The 19,908-nt window shown below is 37.1% G+C and overlaps 1 protein-coding gene across 6 annotated transcripts in view; it reads left to right on the top strand.

The window, feature by feature from the left end:
* CACNA1D (calcium voltage-gated channel subunit alpha1 D) overlaps positions 1 to 19,908 on the top strand; it is a 198,837-nt gene that overhangs the window by 5,852 nt on the left and 173,077 nt on the right. The window lies entirely within an intron of this gene.

Raw genomic sequence — 19,908 nt, 5'->3', positions numbered from 1 at the left:
TGAAAATTGTATGCTAGTGTTGTGTTTGAAAATATATAATGCAAACTAATTTTGTTTTCATTTCCTATTTTAATAAAACTTATAAAGGCTATCAACTTAAGGGTAATATTGAATTACATTGCAAATTTCATTGTATATAGTAAATGCCATCTTGAAATAGTGGAGTTCAGTGGTCCTGTGCACTCAAAATCTGCATGTGACTTTGTTGGGGGGGAGGGGAGGTTTGTTCATGAAATAAAGAATTTGATACCACTAAGTAGGTAATTTTGGATTATTTTACATGGAAAATTTAGGTTGATATGAGGTCTTCTATTTATGAACATATTTGTGTAATTTGTGGTGTGTAAGCTTGTTTGTTTTCCTAAAAGTAATTATTCTGTGCATATGACCCATTTTATATATTTTTTTGTTTACCAAGATTAAGCAAATAGGGACAATAGAAAATGCTGGCAAAAGGCAGAATAATCCAGGTCAATGTAAAGAATGATTTATGCAGCTGTGTATCTAGCCAACCAACAGTCTTCATCTCTCTCCTCTTCTTTTTTTTTTTTCCCCTGAGAAATTTAGGGCACAAATCTCCATAGCTGTCAATCCACCAGGAGATCCGCTAATAACTAATTTCATAAAGCATTACATGAAAAGGGTAAAGCAGTTACTTGTGTCAGAGGCTAATAATTTTGAAAGAAATGTTTTTAGCATTGGTTTTGTTAGGCTAACGTCCAGTATTTCTGACCTAATTCTACAATGTGCTAGTATTTAGAAAGAAATGGACATTTTCATCCCTAATGGGTTTTCTTCTTTTAATCTAATGTGGCAGGTTAGTCTAAGCAAAAATAAATTACTTTTTTTTTACTAAGAAATCTTTATCCATTTTAAGTAGAAGGGATTTGAACGCCTGCAATTATATGTATATGAAGTTTACTTGGCCATTTAAATTCTCTCAGTTTCCCATTTAAATTTGCATACTGTTTATACTGATGTTGAGCAAACTTAGTGGAATTACTCAAAGAACAGAATTTATCCTGACAATGTACTTTCAGGTGCTGGGACATAAAAGCTCAGTAAGGGAACACTCAGGCACATCCTGTGTACCTGATCTAATAAAATATATAATTATGGAATGAGCAGCGTTGGCTTTTCTTAATGACTGAGGTTGTAGATCATGAAATACACTAACCAGTGATCTGAGTTCACGTATCTTCCTTTGGTATTTCACTGATGTTTTTCCTACTGTAGACCCACTTCCTTTGTTGAACTCATGGTGTGGATTCAAGTATACTGTAAGGGAATATTGCAGAAGAGCTGAGTTAGAAATCTTCAGGCTTGCTTGGGAACCTGCTTGAGCATGCATTTCTTGATGCTTGAGGTGTTTGTATAGATAGATATTTGAGAGAGGGCTGTCAGTTGTCTTATAGTGGAAGTAAGATTATTCTGTTGAATTATGTTCAGATCTTATGTGATACTGGTTTAAAAAACAGACCAAATCTTAAAAATCTGTATTAAATCTTATGAATAGCTTCAGTAGGATATTAGCCCCCTGCATGGAGACGTGTTTGTCTTCAATGAGCCCTACACTGCCAGTTTGGTCTTACTAGGACACTGTCCCCCGCTCTGGCTTTAATTTAGATTCAACAGTTGAGGAGAATGAGATAGTGTCCTTTCTCCTATCAGCCCCACAGCCTCTTCTCCCCCTTCCTTCTCTGGACACAGGCATCCATTGGTGCTGTACAGATTGCAGCACTCATGTCATTTAGTGCCTGGGGGAGGAGCGACCAGAGTGAGGAGCAGGAATATGGTCTGTCTCCAGTGCCTTCACTTCGTCATTATGTAAACCCCAAAGGTTCAGCTTTATAAATTTTAGTTTGTGTATGGATATTATATCTAAGGCTTGGTTCTGAGGGAGTAAATCAATGTTGCTTCATTGAATTGAATAGATTAATTGCTTTCCATCAGCTAGCTGAACTGGCTCTTATTTTTTTTAAGTTGTAAGCAGAAAAAATTAAATATTTATGCTTGTGGATTTTTTTCGCAAATACAAGATATGTATCATTTGTAATCAGCCATGGAAAGAGGAAGCAATGGTAGAAGAGAGCAAAAACCAGTGGAACACTGGTAAGTGGGAACTAGAAATGGAAACTTTTCCAGTTTTGCTTGAGCTAGGGAGAAGACTGCATATATGAGAATTTGAGCAGTTGAAGTGTTCGTTCTTTATGGCTTCAGGAAGTCATATGGCAACCTCAGTGCAAGGGTACATGTGCAGAGGAGGTATTCATTCCTCTTTGTGATGGGATGTCAAAAGACAGCTTCTGTATTTCCAAGACTTGTAAGAGAAACCTGAGATAAAATTTCTGAGACTTTCTTCACCTGTGGTTGAGCCAGTGAAACACTGACCATATGTCAACCACCTAACTGCTGGCTGAGCTGTGAGTGAGCCCTGTTCTTACTTTCTCATGAATGTTTCAACATGTGGTGTTTAATCAACACAAAGTTCTACATTGCAGTAGTAATGGCAAAAGAAATTACAGCACAAATTAACAAAACCATAACAAACATTTTAAGAAATAGGTAGATGTGTCTTAAGAGAACTAGGAGATCAGTGTATGTGTATTTATGTATTTTTTTAAAAATAAAATGTATATTGTGTATCTGTTATTCCTGAATGAGTCAATTTTTAATCTTAAGTAGTATCTTAAGGTAGATGTCTGTGAGAAGGTTCCACACCCTTGATTTTGGAACAGTAGACTGTTTATAGAAAATTGACAGCACAAGCTAAGTGTAAGGATGGAACAATTGTGTGTTCCTATGTTGGTCACTCATCTTTGCTGATATGCATGTTGTGATTATTGAAGTTTTTGTGATAGAGCCAGCAGCATGCTGTAGATATGAGATACTTACAGTAACTTAAGAGAGCGAGAAAAGGTTTCTTCGTGATATCAGTGACTAAATTAAGCAGATGGTAATCACTGATGTTGCAGGATAGGAGTCCCTTTCATTATTAGTTTTTCTGTCTTTTCATCTTCTGAGTAGAAGAGCTTAGATTTCTGTTTTGCTTTTTTGCCATTCTCTGAGAGTAGAGGGTGCACTACAGCTATCTTCTTGCACAGTGGATTCATGGTCATACTTACTGTCTCAAGAATGATGTGTTAGTACTGGGTGGTACAAAACAAGGCATTTCAAACAAAGCAGAAGTGCAGAGTTAAATTCAGACTGGACTGCACTTGACCACTTGCCAAGTGTTACAGTCCTGTGTTCTGTAGGAAAGTTTGTCTAATCCTTTGTCTAAAACACCTTGACGTGTATTTCTGGTGTGTGCCAGGAGAAGCAGGAGGAAGGGATCTTCTTTTCCATACTTTGAGTGGAGTAGTTCTCTCATGCTTTTCTATACTGCAGAGAGTGCAATACAGACTAATGAACTTTAAAAACAGTTATTGAACTTGAGCCTGAGTTCTACTTAATTAATAATTAGTCTCAAATCAGTTAATGTTCTTCAACAAGTGGGCCCAGTTCTTCTGCAAGTAGATGGGTGAAATAGTATTGAACCAGAGAAATTATTTTTCTCTTACAGCAGAACAGGGGCAGTGTACTCTAGGATGAAATCCTCATAAACTCACTACTTTGTATTTTAATGTAGTTTCTTTCATCTTCCTTCAGAAGTTTCAAGTGATCTGAACTTTCCACACTTGATACAGCTCTTCCCTTGGCAGTGTTTCATGTCTGAGCTTGATAAGAAGCAGTTTCTGGCAGGAAGGGTTTCCTGTATATATCCATCTTCTGTTTCTGTCTTTTCCATTTTTTTCCCCATCTGTGGTATGTTATTTCCCTTCATGTCTTGTCTTCATTAACTTCCCACCATTTCTTTCTTTCTTGTTATCTTTTGTTTCTGCCCTCTGGCTTCCCTCTGTGTTTACTCTTCTGTTTGTCCTCTTCTGCAGCATGCTTTGCTCTATCTCACTCTCACACCTCAATTTTTCTTTCTTTTATCATCTGGCTATACCATCTTCTGTTCTCCTGTGCTTTGCCTCCTACTGACTTTCCCATTGGTCCAGCTAGCCCTGGGCTTCTTACTTTAGAATGTGCAGGCAGGCTGGCACAATAAAAGTCTGGATTTTGGCACAATACAAGACTGGGTTTTGGCTGCAATCAAGACATTTCTGGTTATTCTCTCCCCCCTCCCCTTTTTTTTTTTTTTTTAAATAAGTAAATGTGAACAATAAAAAGGCATCCATCCATACAGAGTCTATGAAAACCACACCCCTGATGTTTGAGCTGAGTCTGCTTCAGGTGTACTGCATCTCTTTTGACTAGACCCTGAAGGTTTTCCCTGGTGACACTCTTCTACTTGAGACAGCCTGTGCATTTTGGGAGACTTACTTGCATAAATTACAGCAAACTGGCAAGTGCAAAGTCATGTGAGTAAAGGGCTTGACCCTAATGCATAAAGGGCTGAAACCCAATGATAAAGACTCTGTGCCACTGATAGCAGGATTCTTTAGCCTTGTTTCTGACTACCATTGTCAGTGGGGAACCCTCTCAGAGTGAGGTTCTGCATTGAGAGAAGGTCTCTCCAGCCTGTGCCTACAGAGCAGGTCAGGTGCTGGTCCTGGACACCTTCTCTTCTTTCTCCCAGGCAGTTGGGATGGGGAGAGCCATGGTGGGGGACACTGCTACAGAAAGGTAGTGCTTGTGTCCTGTCTTTCAGGCAAAGATTTCCTCTGTAAGTAGGTTTAGGTGAATCTTTCAGTGCCTCCAGCAATAGGAAAGCCAGTGTTGTGCCTTCAATCTAGGGCACAGCAGGAGAGTACTTTGAGAAGAACTTGTTGAACTCTTGACTTAGAGGTGTCAGGCTTCCTATCCTTATCTCAATAGCAACCCCATGACTCATTCAGTTCTAAGGCCATATTGACTAATTAATCCATCCATTGAAAAGGTTGTTGTTTTTTACCGTGCACCCAGCTATCCTCCGTACATAGCTTATCTGAAAATACTGTTGTGGAATGTTATTAATTTTAACCACATTTAGTCAATAATTCTAAAGATTTTTGTTTAATTGCTAAATGTTCTATGATGTATTTTAGAAAGACTTAAAGGTACTGTCTTTGCTGTGTTTACTTTTTCAGTTCAGGGGTCTCTGAGGCCTGGGTCTGTCACCTCTCAGAACATCTTCCAATATAAGTAATTTTTTGATACTGTGTTTCTGATCTTTTTCTGCCTTTGGATTCTTAGCTAATGCTCTCTCCTAATGTCTCTGCTAGCTGGCATAAAAGTCACCCAAGTAAACTTTTCAGGAAAGGTCCAAGATAATTTGGACTCTACTGAAAATACTTCATTTTGCATACGGGAAAACATGATGGAGATATTACAATGTTTAGTGTGTATTTAGTTAAACACCGAACTACTGGTACTAAAGACACTAGATTAATTCTCTTTAAGAGAAAATATCATTAAGTTTAGTTTGAAAAAAGATTCAAAAATATTGGATCTAATTGTAACTGATATACCACAGGAATTCCATGTCGCATATTGATTCAAGTCAGTGAAATGTGTTTATATTTCTGAGTAGTCAGGAGGGCCTGCGAGAAAGTCAGTAGTTTAATTTTGAAAAAACCCCACAAATGTTAGGAGCTGTCCTTTTTCTTTTCACACAGACTTAAAAATGAAGAGGCTTGAATTCTTCCCTCATCAGTTTTTGTGTCTATATACATATGTAAATGCTCTGAGGGATAGTTTTGATCATTTTTTTCCTGCTATTTTTAATGTACATCGATTACTCTGACATCTATTTCCTCATTAAAAAAAACATGAAGTAACTATTTAACTACTGGAATGGCCTGACTTACCTTTCCGAAAATTAATAGTAAAGCTGTTTGCTGGTTATTAGGTGAGACAGCATGCATCAGCAAGTAACCTTTGCACAACTGCAGGAATTCCTTAATAGATGACATTTATGCAAGGGGATTATTAAAAAATATTATAATGCTGTACTCAGCCCTATCTTCATAGTTCAATTTTTTTATATTACTTGCAGCCCAAAACTTCCAGTAGTATGCATTAGCTAATTATTATGGATTGCTTTGACTTTTATCAGTGCAGATCATGTATTTACAACATAAAGGAAAAGTTTTCTGATGCACACCTTTGTGAAAGAGATGAAAATTCTTGGTAGTGTTTTACACCCACTGCGTCCTGCAGCCAGTTCCTAAGCCTATCCTGTCTGCTCTGCACTATACCAGTAGCATGAAATAGCTCTTGAATTTTCTTGGTAAACATAATTGCATGTGTCAAGTCCATCTCTAGTGGTAAATGAAATAGAAATTTCATTTCACACTCTGGCTTAGGAAAAGGGACATTCCTGAAAGGAAGATATGACCAAGATGACTGGCAATTTCCAACTGGTAGAAAGGTCACTTGGGTTTGTAGAAGTTTGGGAATAACATAGACTAGTCCTTGTTCTTCTTTATTTTTGCCCCAGTACAACTTAGGATCTAGCTACTTCAGCAGAGATAAAAATGGCTGTTTGGAGTGCAAGGGTATGAGAAGGTCCACAACTTAGTTTTGTCGCTGTCAGTTAATGACACCGCAAAAATGATTTCTCTTTTTTTTTTTTTTTTTTATGCAGGAGATAGCTTCTCAGTTATCCAAACCAGAAGACCTTACAAAAAGATGTAATTAGTCATTCCCATTTGAAAGGAAATGTTTTTCCCGTGTTCAAAGTTGCAGGCTTGTTCCTGTGGGGAATTCCTGCTAAGGAATTGTCTCTCCTTAAAAGATTTGCTGGTAGTGCATAACTGGCAAACTGCCTAGGGAGATATAGCATACAGCAGAAAGAGTTCTTTTTCTATTATAGCCTAAAGTCAGTCTCCCAAACAGAATAGTGCTGCACTGGTAGATGATGTGTGGGTTTTTTTTTTTTTCCTGGGTAATTGTGTTGCGAAGAGTAGTGATTCCCTGCCTGCCTTTTCTCTTACTCCCTGCTTGATAAAGGAATGCCTGTCAAAATCAAGTATAGGCTGGTCACAAAAAAAGTAAATTTGTGTACTTCCAAATACACAGAATAATCTTACTAGTTACTATGTCAGTTGAATGGTCAGTGGGAAGGTAGTTAGATTTGACAGTACGATTGTTGTAATTGAAATCTAAAGTGAGCATTTAAGATGAGTGGGAGAAATTTGTACTTTTCATACAAACTATTAGAATAGAGTAAAACCTGATTTTTTTAGATGCTCAGAAAAAACCATGAACAAATGTAGGTTATAAAACCAGTTTACTGATTATATGTAAACCATGTGAATTACTAGTTTACTCCAATATTGAGCATGTAAATTTAACAAAATACTAATCTACAGTTTTATTTCTTGCCAATAGCTGCTATGCTAAAGGAAACCCTGAGAATTGTTTCTGAAGTTTTTCCTCAAAAAATGAATACATAAAATTGGGAGTCTTTACATGTTGCCATGTATCAGTGCCACACCAAAAGCAGGTTGCCATAGATATTACTTGGATTTGCTTTAAAGCTCTAGGTTATGCAGAATATGGGTGTTTACTTTCTTTTGAAAAGTTGTTTCATATAAGAAGCATGTTATGCATTGAGACCTGTGTGGTGGGGTGGTTTTTTTTTTTTTAAATTTTTTTAATCTGGTCTGTATGTGTGTGAGAGCTGTGTCTTGAAATACCAGAGTTGAGATCCATGGCTTTTGAAAGTGCTGGTCGGGGCTTGCTTGCTTAATTTGAGCAGAAATGATAGAGTTCTGGGTGCTTTCGAAAAGCCGGTCTCTGGGTGCTTCAAAAGACTCATGTAGCTGTTAAGATCAATTAAAATGTATTTTCTAATCCGGTGAGTTTTAATGACAAGCTGTTTTCAGTGATGGTTAACTGAATGTGTGATTGGGTCTACCATTCATTTTGCAAGAATTCATCTTTGTTTATCCTGCTGTCATGCACCAAAACCATTCTTTTGCTGGGCCGTCTGGAAGGAGAGGGCCATGAAGAAAGGTTAAATTAATATATAGTGATAGTGGGCAAATGTTAATTAGGATGGATTTGCTTTTCAGTGTTAGGTTTTTTTTGGTTATTGTGTAATCCTCTGCAATAAAATTTTCATTTAATGAATTGCAAATACAGTATCATGCCCCCCCTCCCCCTTCAGAGGAGATTGAGAGCATGCCCTTGGTTCCTGCTTGTATAAAATTCACTTGGTAGCACCGATTAGCAGCTTACTGTCGTTTGTGTTTTTTCATATGAAGGAAAGTGCTTTTACAGGTCCATTCTTCCTGAAGAATGCCTTGATAAAACAGTGATTCTTCTCAGAAACCTAGGTGCTTGTCTTCAGCATTTGAAACCAAACTTTAAATAAAGATTTGAGATTTATGCTCAAAATTTAGCTATGAAAATAACATTTTCACATGTTATTCATGTGTTTTCAACACAACTGACCAGGATACATCATTTGCCTGGTCATTGTTAGTAGGGAGTTTTATTCTAGAATAATACTGTAGTGATTGTTAGTAGTATAAGACTTTGAAATGATAGGCAGATTGATTTGCATGGATTTATTTATAAACCAAGATTTTTTTTTTTTCCTCTTATTTAATAGTAAAAGGTATTCTGCCAGAACATTTTCAGTCTAACTGGATGCCTAAAGGTTTGGGCAGTGTATAAATCTGTTGCCATTACATGATGGTTTTCACAGTGGTCACTATTCGTGTGGGTAGAGAGCTGCTTACAAGTTTGAAATCTTGTAGAATTACACCTTTTGATAATGTCATTATTAAGGATCTGAACCTTGCTAGTTGTTACTGTGATAAATCACATAATACAAACTGTGATCAGTGTTGGTCAGTACAGCAGAAGGGATGATGCTAGACAAAGAACTTGCAGAAGATCAGAATTTAATCTTCAAATTTATTTTTATGGCATATTGTCTAAGAAATTAATATTTGATGTCTCTTAATTGAGAAAAACAGTTCAGCCCAAAGACTCATTTGGCCAATTGTTTTAGTTGTTCTCTTCTCATATGATACAAAATAGGTGGTATGTTGAATTTTATCACGCTTGACAGCTTAAATATGTTGTACTGAAGTACCAGGTTGTATTTCAGTAAAATTTTGTGGAAGATCCAGTGGCATGAAGGAGCATACAGAACCAGTTACATTTGTATGGCATAAAGGCTGGAAAGCTCTTTACAATATAAGAAGGTAAACAGAAGAACTGTTCGTTAATAAGGTTCAGTAGTTTAATAATTATAGTTTTCTGGGTTGGCTGACGGTAGCTGCAGCAGTGCAGCAGCCTCCAGCACGATTGCATCTTACGCCACTCAGCTGATCAGAAAAATGCAGTCCTTCCAAGGTACTGAGTAGTGCATACTCCCAAGCTGTATTATGTTTATTAGACATTTTGTTAGTGCAGTTTTCACTCTGATGAATTTATTATGATGTCATTACTTATTTTTTTTTTCAAATACTCATCCAGAATCCTTTAAAAGACATACCAAAGATGTGTGGCATAAGTCAGTTATTCATCATGAAATGATATTTAAGTAAATATATGCTTATTTTCATCCCAAGAGTTACTAGTTCTGAGTTCAGGTAGCTTTTATTGTTCAACAGTTTATTCCTTGCTATAGCAAAGGAAGAAAGCTGAAAGAAAACAACCTACCAAATTATGTAGATCTTGTACATATTTTAAAATAAGGTCTCCAAATCTCTTGACACCACTGACTTCTGAAAAACTAGATGAAAAAGGAACAGTGTTTAACTCTATCTAAAAGTCTCATGGTATTAAATGATGACAGTTTGTGCTCTGATTGTCTGCTAGAGCAAAGATTAATACTTCCAGGTACAAAGTCTCTTGTGACTGGCCTGCAGCAGTAGTGCAATGCAGCTGGCTCTGTCTCCTGTTGAGGTGCCTCAACTGCCATAATTCTCAAGGCATAATATAGAAGAGAAAGTTTCTCTGCATTCTAGTACCAAATTGAATGGTACATAAAAATTTTTACATTTTATCTTAAATATGAGACTATCACGTTTAACTGAAATTCCCTCAAACATATTTTCAGCAGGGGCCATGTTATTTTACCGGGTAATGAATCAATTTTATGTTTGCATTGTCATGGGTGTGTTGGTGTAAGCCCATCTTAAGACCAGACACGCATGCCATCTGTATTCTTAATACAGTAAGAAGACCTTACCCTGAACTTTGAAACTCACTGGAGGCTTTGCAAGCTTAACACCCATAGTTGATGGAGATTGAGCATAGGTAGACTGAGCAAGGACAGACCTAGTCTGTCAGCATAGACTAGATTTGTGACTTCTTTAAAGGACTTTGTGTCCTGTAGTAATAGACTATCAGCTGATTCTCACACCTATGTTTTCCCAAAGCACTTTAAGTCTGAGAGTGTTTATCAATGTGGATGAAAAATACAGGGGCCACAAGTTGTAACGTAGCTTTGTAACTTCTGAGAGCATCTGATTTCAACCAAATACAGCAGAAACAAAGATTTTGAAGTTATTTTTACATGTGTTTTTGAGAACAGGAAGAGAGAAGCTTTGTGTGTTCCCTCTTTCCCCAAAGGTGGGCTGCAGCAGGAGCTTATGTGTTGTACCAAAACACATCAACCAATGCCAGGCTGTAGGGATGAGGCTTTTTAAATTTTCATGCTTACAGAACTGCTCGTCTCCTTTAAGAGGAACACTAAATTATGCAGCTTAAGGAAATGAAATGGTTTGGTGCCATAGCGGAAAGGGTAGGAGAAGGTAGGTAAGATGCTAGTCAAGAACTTCATGAATGAGCACTAAATTTTTTAGTTTGCCCCTAACTACTTCTGTGTTCTTGGACAGGCTATTTATCTTTTTGGTATTTTAGTTTCCCACCTATTAAATCACTTCTCTAAAAGAATAGCAAAAGGAAAAGTAAGTTTGAGGCTGTGAAACATTCAGATATGGTGAATAGAGTTCATATGAACAGTAGAATGAGATCTAGGGAGTCTCTTGAAACAGTTTCTTATTTTGTCTTTTTGGAAATGGTTTGGCTGACTTTCTGGTGAACACTTTCTGGTGAATTTTGTTGTCAGAGGCTATATTTTAAGTTTGAGAACGTAGAATGTTTTGGCAGCAAATTTCGGCGAAGAAAAAGTGATTGGTAGTGGCAATATAGCAACAGAAGGAACAGCCACTGTTCCCATAGTGATACAGCACAAGCGGTGACATTTAGGTAAACAGCAGTAGGAAAGGAAATTTGGGGGAGTTAATGTTAGATATCTCAGAAGCTTCCATACGGTGTTTCATGTCTATCTGAAAATGCTAATGTTAAGCTTCTATTTGCACAAGCACCCCTCAACATTTGTTTGGTTGGGAAGTTCAGTGACTTACTTTGAACAGGTGATCTGTTAATGGCACCAAGGCAGGCAACATCCCATTCAGCAGTGTTCACAAATACACTCATGGGAACTGTCCAGCTGGTGGGAATGGTACCACCGAAGGTATTTTTAGAAACCCTTGCAGCAATGTTACTACTGATCCAAGTATTACATACTTCTTAGCCGCAAATAATTATTTTAAAGAAATGTATGAAAGCTCAAATGCAGGACCTTAGTACTCATTTTACTGAAGGAGTGCTAGATCTGAGGCATTGCATGATGCTGTGTGTACCTTGCTCTTTATGTACTGGTCAGTGCAAATTCTGGAATTGTGTAAGGACTTTAGCTTGAGGACTAAGCATATAACTAGGTGCATGACAGTTTTGTTTTTGTAATGGTAATTGTTTGAAGTATGAAGTAGGGCCTTAATAGGGCGTTAAGTACAGAGTAGGAAAAGAATTGCAGACAAAAGTAGCAGGAGAAATAGAACTCTGGAGACTTTTTTACATTGAAACTTTTAGGGAAGTTAGCTGATAAGTTAAAGCATGGATTAGATAAACTGTCTTCTGAAGTGTTGCACAGTAAGGGGAGTGGGGGTGAAGAGCAGTGACTACTGGAGTTAGTGTCCACATGGGGACTCTGTGAATCTTGTCCCCCTTGTCCATGTTTGGGAATGAGATTGCTTCAGAGAGTATCAGAAGAAAAGCAACAACTGGAGAGGCTAATGGAAAGAAAGCGAACTTAAAAGAGCAACTGCACGAAGATGGTATATTTTAGTGAGGTATGACACAGCACATTTTAATAAATAATCTGAATGAGTTTGACCCATTCTTTGAACAAAGATAAGGCTATGCTAGATTGTCTTGCACATGCTTTTTTCTGTTCCAGTGAAAACAGGGTGAAGATTTACAGATGATTTTAAGGCCTTGACACAAGCGGGTGTTCAGTGAATGGAGGGTTTCCAGTGAAGGGTTGAGTAACATGGATTGTAAGCACATTAGAATTGTCTTTTTCTTGCCTTTAAACAAGTGTAGAGGTAGCAAAATACAAATGTGTTAGATAACCTTCAAGCAAATTGATCACGATGACTGAGTTAAAACTATAGATTTCTGGGCTGAGGATACTGGAAGAATTTGAAAAGACGGATTAAAGCTCTGTGCTTAAGGGCTTCTGTGCAATAGCTGTTTTCTAATGGTTAAAGAAGTGATAAATTGTCAAGGATACATCAATATGCTTTCTACAATGTTTATTAATATAAATATATTTCTAAAGAATATGATTACAAATGTAAGAAAAATAGATGTGTTATTTTGTAGCTAGATTACTTTGTAAAAGTGTACTTTGAAAATGCCTATTTTGCCTGTAAAGAGGGTATGTTTAAGTCGATGTGGTGATGCTGAAAAAGGCTTCGTGGGTACATGTGTCAGCCTCAAGTTGCAAGACCAATGCGGTCTTTTTGGATAGCAAGATTCTGTGTTCAGAAATGTTAGTTTCAGAAATGTTACTTTAAATTTCATATTCCATCACTTAATATAAAAAGTTAGAATCACAGAATGGTTTGGGTTGGAAGGGACCTTAAAGATCATCCAGTTCCAACCCCCCTGCCATGGGCAGGGACACCTTCCACTAGACCGGGTTGCTCAAAGCTTCATCCAGCTGGGCCTTGAACATTTCCAGGGAGGGGGAATAAACGGTATGGTTATTTTCTTTGCTATTTGAGTTTGTGAAATACTACTAAAACCATAAAATACTTCTGAATTTGCTTTTACAGAAGTACAAAACTTTTAACATTCTTAACTCAAAAGTTTCATCTCTAATAAAGAACAAATTTTACATGTAGGTAGCTCATTATATGGATTTGGGATCTCTGAAGTGCAGAATTTATTTTTGTAAGATGAATATTTGCACTTTTAATTTTGTTTGTAAGTCAGGTAAAAGAAAGAAACAAACCTATGTGCCCAAGTGTGTGCCAGAAGATATAAACATGTAAAGAGGATTTAGTTTAGATCTCTTAGAAGAGATCATCAAACATTTCTACAAAATGTGTAAACTGCATTTTTACTGAATGTGAAAGAAAAATTGTAAACCCACAAAAATCTTCTTTAAATCTTCTTCAGGCTATTAAAAATGCAAGTAAGTATGGCCATTTTATACCACAAAATGTTAATATTTTGTATCAGACTCGTGTTTCCACTATGGCATTTTGAAGAGTCTGTGTTTGAGATAATAGGACAGGCCAGTAATCTCAAAATAAGTCCCTGGCAAACATGAAGGACGAATCAGGGTGCTAGATGTCCAGATACTCAGGCTATTTTCCACTTGGTTGTTTACTCATTTCCTTTTTCTGCTTTTTCTCATTCTTCATGAGAAGAAAGCTGGTAGTGGAAGCTCCAAGCTGGTATTTTCACCATAATAATGTACTTTTCATCTTGGCAAGTAGTGAAAGCTCATCTGTTCTTCTGTGAGGGATGATGATGTGATGGATGTGAACTGATAGGTAACCTCACCAACTGTCAGTGAACTTACAGGATTTGGGCATCTCTTCATAGTCATTGTCTGCATGCTCATAGTCTGCATAATTGTAGAGTATAGATGCCTGCTCTTTACTAAACTATTAGGGAGGTCACTGAGAAGAGAGATACTTCAGTTTCCTGGGCAAGGGGCAGATATGTGGGCTCACATTTGTCTGGTGGAGGCATTTCCTCAGCTGACAAGCAGCATGCAGTGTGCCAGACACTCCCAACACAGGGTCAGCACTCAGCGTGTAAGGAGACCGTGAAACGTCAGCTGTTTCTGCATCAAATCTGCATTTGTAACCCCTTCTCAGTATGTGAAGACAAGACAGGGAAATCTCACAGTATAAGAGCACAAGTTTTCTTATCCTTTCTCTTCTAAAGCTTTGGAGGAGTAACCATGAGTAAAAACTCCATGAGTTTAAAGTCCATAGGTTTACTGTATGCAGGGGCATTTCAGGACATACCCTACAAAGCTGTGATCTTGTAGTTTAGCAAAGACTTGCAAAGATGCAAACACTTCCTCACTTTTGCTGTTACTCCAGTCATGAATAGTGCATGTTAAAGTCCTACTGGAATGAAAGAAAATCCTTGAAGTTGAATGCTTGAATTTGAACATTACTGTATCAATTTTTTAAGTTTGTGGTGGAATCCTTGTTTCTCTAAAAATGGAGAAGTGGTAGCTGTAGGCATTTATCTTGACTTAGAAAAGGAAGTTAAAAGGGCTTATTCTGTTTTGAGATGTTTTGAGATTGTGTTGCTTGAAGATTTGAGTCTCTTCTGCATTTTAACAATCTGACAATTTAGCAGTAGTAATGGTGGTAGATGCCGCACCAGAAATGGATTTTATAGCTTTGGTTTGTATGTGAAAAAAGAAATTTTATGAAATGTATTAAAACATTAAAGAATGTTATCATTTTATCTAAAAGATAAAACTGAGACTGAAATTTTTATTTTAGAATTATTGTTTATCCTTAAGCCATATATAGATCAGTCTTTGTATCTCTTTGTGTATTGACTTGATTAGAAATGATTGGGTGGTTCTCTTAGACAACCCCAGTTGCAGAGTGAATCATCTTATGCCACCTTTTTGATGGCTGCTCAAGTTTTAAATTAATGCACTTTACTTGCAGGTAAGATGTGTTAAACATGAACGCTTAAAGTATAATGACTTAGCTAATGAGTGATGAACTGCTGTGGTCTTACGATCACATGAAAGTACCAGACTCCTAAGGAGCAGAGAAGTTTGCAGCTTTAGATTGTAATTAATTGAGTTTTAGAATTCTTACAACTCTGAGTGGGATATAGAGTCTCAAGGGATTGTACTTTAAGCCAAGCCTAGAGTGTGGATGTTGTACATAGAACTTGCCTTTCTAAATAAACTAGCTTCATAAATCAACTGCTGTACCTGTTTCCAGATGAGAAGCAGCTTATCTAAGTTTAAGTTTATATGTGCCATTTGTAGTATTAACTCTATGGTGGATACTTTGTTGCATCTAGTTAACTCTTTCCTAAGGCTGAAGGCTAGATACCAAAGGCTGTGCTCACCAGAAGAAGACTGAAAAATTCTCTCATCTTTGAAAACCTATAGATAAGTACACGTTGCAGCAAAATTGTCGAAAAAATCAGAGTTGATTAATTTTTGATAAATGTCATGGCTTCGTGATGGAAGTTACTCTGTTGGTGACTGTTAGGTTGATAAAAATTTATGGGAATTGATTCCATAATTTGTAAGTTAGCCATGTGTTGCATGTACATGCACTCTACCAAAATAGTTGGATGCTGGCACCATTTATTCTATAGCTTTTCCTAATACAGTTTTTCTTCCCATACTAATAGATTTTTATAAGTAGTGAGATTTCAATGATGAAAATAATAACACCCCAGAATACTTTAAAATTGGTGAATGGCTTCCCTAAACTTCAGTAATAGTTGGATGCTGTTATATTTTCCACTAATACATGCAATGATTACTTGACAATTTGGTGCTATAACTATTCAAGCATGCTGTGCATGAGTTAAGAAAAATATCACATATTTTAGCTTATAGTTGCTAGCTGTGATTTTGTATAAGCAGTAACAAGCAGTAGAATGTGTGCTATGTGGTTTGCAGTGCCGTTCATTGCTGGAATAACTGTAAGAAAAAAAAGCAATCAAAGACATGCATAGAATTCTTTGGAGGGCTAAATCTGGCCTGTATTCTGCTGTCCTAATTGTGCATAGTGACTGGAGACCTTTTCAGCTTGGACAGACACAGATCTTCCAAAGGGCAGAATCAAAGCACTCTGTTTTGGTTTTATTTTACAATACTGTATATATATCAGCCTAAAATAGAGCAATGTGTCCAGTCTGCATACATTGTTTTTACGTAAATTTGAAAAGCATTCATGCTTCTAAAAAGGACTAGAAGGTTTTTTTATCAATAATTTAAGCACCGTAATTAGTTGGAAGTTAAATGTCAAGACTTTTCTTTCAGTTTGGATGTGCCCCAAAATTAACTTGGTCATGCTAGAAGCAACTCCGTTTTAGCAAGATTTTCCTTGATGTAGGAAGAGCAAATTATAATGGCTGTACTGGGTTACAACATCAGCGCCCCAGTCCTAGCTCTAACACTGGCCAATAGGGGGTGTCTAGGGAATAAACTAAATGCTCAGGACTGGATCCAGAAGTCCTCATCTCAAGAACTTTCAGAGCCAGAGGTAAGGTCTTTGTGTTTAATGGTTTTAAATGAGGCAGTACACATCACAGTTATAATTCGGTAGTTTCATGCAATACTTTCCTCAAACATTTTGAGAGAGTGTCATCTGGTCATTGTGCCTTCTTATTAATTGTTCTCTTGTTTTTTTTTTCTAAAGATGTTTCAGCTGAGACACATTTCCTAATATCTCCCCCATTAAAAAAAAACTTCCATTATGGAGCAATCTCCCACTCGCCTGCAATTTTTTTGTTACTCTTTCCATTGCTCCTTTAACAAGCTATCTTACCGCTTTGTGTCACTGTAGTAGATATTTTTGCTTTTTCTTTCTGCACCTGTAAGGAAGTAAAATTTAAGAATGCAGTGATTGTTGCTGCAGAGGCATTCTCCAGAAATAAGGTTTATGAACCAGAACTGTTCATGACACGATGACATTTGGATTCCTTGGAAGGGTGATCTGAGATGCTGTCGTGTCTAGTGTGTCATAATTCAGTATTGTATCAGATTTATTCTGACCCAGTATTTACCAAGTAGTGATCTGGGTTACTAGAATATTCTGGTTTCCTGCCTTTGAAGGCTTTCTGGTCTCATTTAGCATGTAATAGATAGATAATATTTATGCAGGAACAGATACTATTTATGGAGGAATAAAAATATTTTCTTTTAAAATAAAGCAGATGTCTTTTGAAAACTGCATTTAATACTATCTTGTCTGTTATTAATCCAATGCTTATTTTGGAAAGCATAAACTTTGAAATTCAAAAGTAGTTGAAGTATTTTATTTTTGAGATGTCAAATAAAATCCAACAGCAAAGCTGATACCTATATGGGTCTGATTTCCCCCCTCACCGCCCCCACAATTTGAGAGTTACTTTTTGCATACTGCATCTACCCCCCCCAACATCTGATTTTCTGTGTTTCTGAGATTCTGAATTGTAGCAGTATTCCTTGTGTAATGGAAGGGATAATAAGAAAACTGCATTTTCAGAAAGTAGTAGCTATGATCATGATACATCTGCTTCTTCTTTACCACAAGTAAACAGAATGTGCATGTGGAACTTACTACATCATTTAGGGCTGTGTCAGCTATGCCTTTCAGCAGATTTCATACTGTCACAAGTTTCTCATTTTAATTGTATCATTTCAGTGAAGCGCTTTTGAGTAATTTTATTGGTAGAAGGTAAAGCCAATAGGTCCTGGACAAATTTTAAGTAATGGCTTTAGCTAAATCAATATCTCCAAATATTTAAATATAGTTTCTGTACATTATTGGTAACGATACTGCATTACATATACCTACGTGTAATGATGGCTCAGAACACTGTTCCTGAGTACATTGTGCTTGCATTATTTATCATAAAAGTATATTGTAGTGCTGTGAAATACCTTCCTATCTTACTTGCTAGTAAATAGAAAGATATTCTGTATCGTGTCACCATAAATTTATTCATATTCTCTGGTGGTTTTTGTAAAGAAGGAAGCCAGTAGTGATGGAGTAAGCTGCAGAATATTGAAACTTTTGTCTGTGACTTGAAATGTGTGGTGGATACAATGTAACAACTATTTTTTGCTTTATTTTCTTGTCCCAAGATTTTAGTCTTAATTTGGTATTTTACTGCTTATTGTGTAGTTTTCTTAAAAACAGTTCCTTATTACCAGATTACCAAATTAACATGTGTATATAATAAGTCAATAGCATATGTTAGACTTAAAAGATAATGAAAGATGGTGACTGTAGCTGAAGTAGTAAAAAAACACAGTTGGACTGAAATTGGTCAACAATAGGCAGCAGCTGTTAAAAGAAAATCAGCTGTTCTGTTTTCAGCCCACTTACACTGTCTTCATTATGTCATGAATAGTGAATTAGCTAATCAAGTAGTCAGCATGGAAGTACCTAGGAGAAAGTAAGACATTCTAGTTAAACAGTAGAAAACAGAAGTTCAGTTAGAATTAGAAATCTGGACATTAGAAAAAAAAAAAAATTCACAGAAGGAGTGGTCAGACAGTGGAATAGGCTGCCCAGGGAGGTGGTGGAGTCACCATCCCTGGATGTGTTTAAGGGTGGTTTAGATGAGATGTTGGGGGATATGATGAGGAGAGAACTTTTTGTAGAGTAGGGCTGATGGTTGGACTTGATGGTCCCAAGGGTCTTTTCCAACCTGAATGATTCTATGATTCTAATTAAATTGTGCCAAACTGCGTTTGTTTCTGTTTTGTTCAGAAATCTATGATCCCTCTTTGCTTCCTAAAAAAGAGAATCTTTGTAAAAGTGTTCAAGTCCCGGAGGGGACAACACACCAACCCTGATTCATGAACCTGTTTTTTTTCCCAGTCCTGTAAGAGATGATGATGCCAGTCCCATCACTTTGTTGTTTCCAGTGAGATTGACCAAGTCTCTGTATGAAGCCCAACTCTTAGAATCATAGAACGGTTTGGGTTGGAAGGGACCTTCAAGTTGATCTAGTCCCTGCCCCCCTGCCATGGGCAGGGACGCCTTCCCCTAGACCAGGTTGCTCAAAGCCCCGTCCAACCTGGCCTTGAACACTTCCAGGCATCCACAACTGCTCTGGGCAACCTCTTCCAGTGTTGATAGAACCTTCATAATTATTCATTGAAAGAGCTTTGGGATCCTGTTCAGACATGCTTGTCATGACTGTGGTGCTAGATTTCCTTACAGAGACACTGTTCAGGAAGGAGAATTGGCAATGCTTCTGGGCAGCAACCTTCACTATCAGGCACTTCTTTTGGCCTACAAAACAAGTGTTTTCTGTCTTCTATATTGCAGTGGTTCTAATAAATGAATGCCCAGCCAAGATATGAAAAGATGCATTGCCCTCTTAGTGAATATGTATCATTCCACTCAAACTTTTATTTTCCTAGCTTGTCAAGCAGTTGGTGTTACCCTTCAGCCTGGCCTTCATTAAACTAGGCATTAAGGAAGTGTGGACTGCATATTTATTTGTACTGAGATTTCTCCATTATGCAGAATCTTTTAATTACCTCATTGAGAAAGGTAGCTACAATAAAGCAGAGAAAATTAATAACAAGCAAGGGATACAGTCAACCTAGAGAACATGCCTCATCTGTGAAATTGTTAACTTCAAAGTCTTCCACACTCTAAAAGCTAAACCCATGGGATTTTGTTTGGCAGTTGGTATCCAGGCTTCATGCCTGTGTACTTACTGATGTTCTCCAACAAAATGATGCCCATATCTCCCTTTCTCTGCTACTTTTTTTTCTGTCCATTGTTTCATCAATGAAACACATTCAAAAATAATTTAAAAACTGCCTAGAGGATGGAAGATTCTCTGACTTTTAACTACCATAAAACAAATCGGAAAGTCTCCAGA

The sequence above is a fragment of the Strix uralensis genome, chromosome 10, assembly GCF_047716275.1.
Source record: "Strix uralensis isolate ZFMK-TIS-50842 chromosome 10, bStrUra1, whole genome shotgun sequence".
In the NCBI taxonomy this organism is placed as follows: Eukaryota; Metazoa; Chordata; class Aves; order Strigiformes; family Strigidae; genus Strix; species Strix uralensis.
This window is presented reverse-complemented; position numbering and strand designations above follow the sequence as displayed.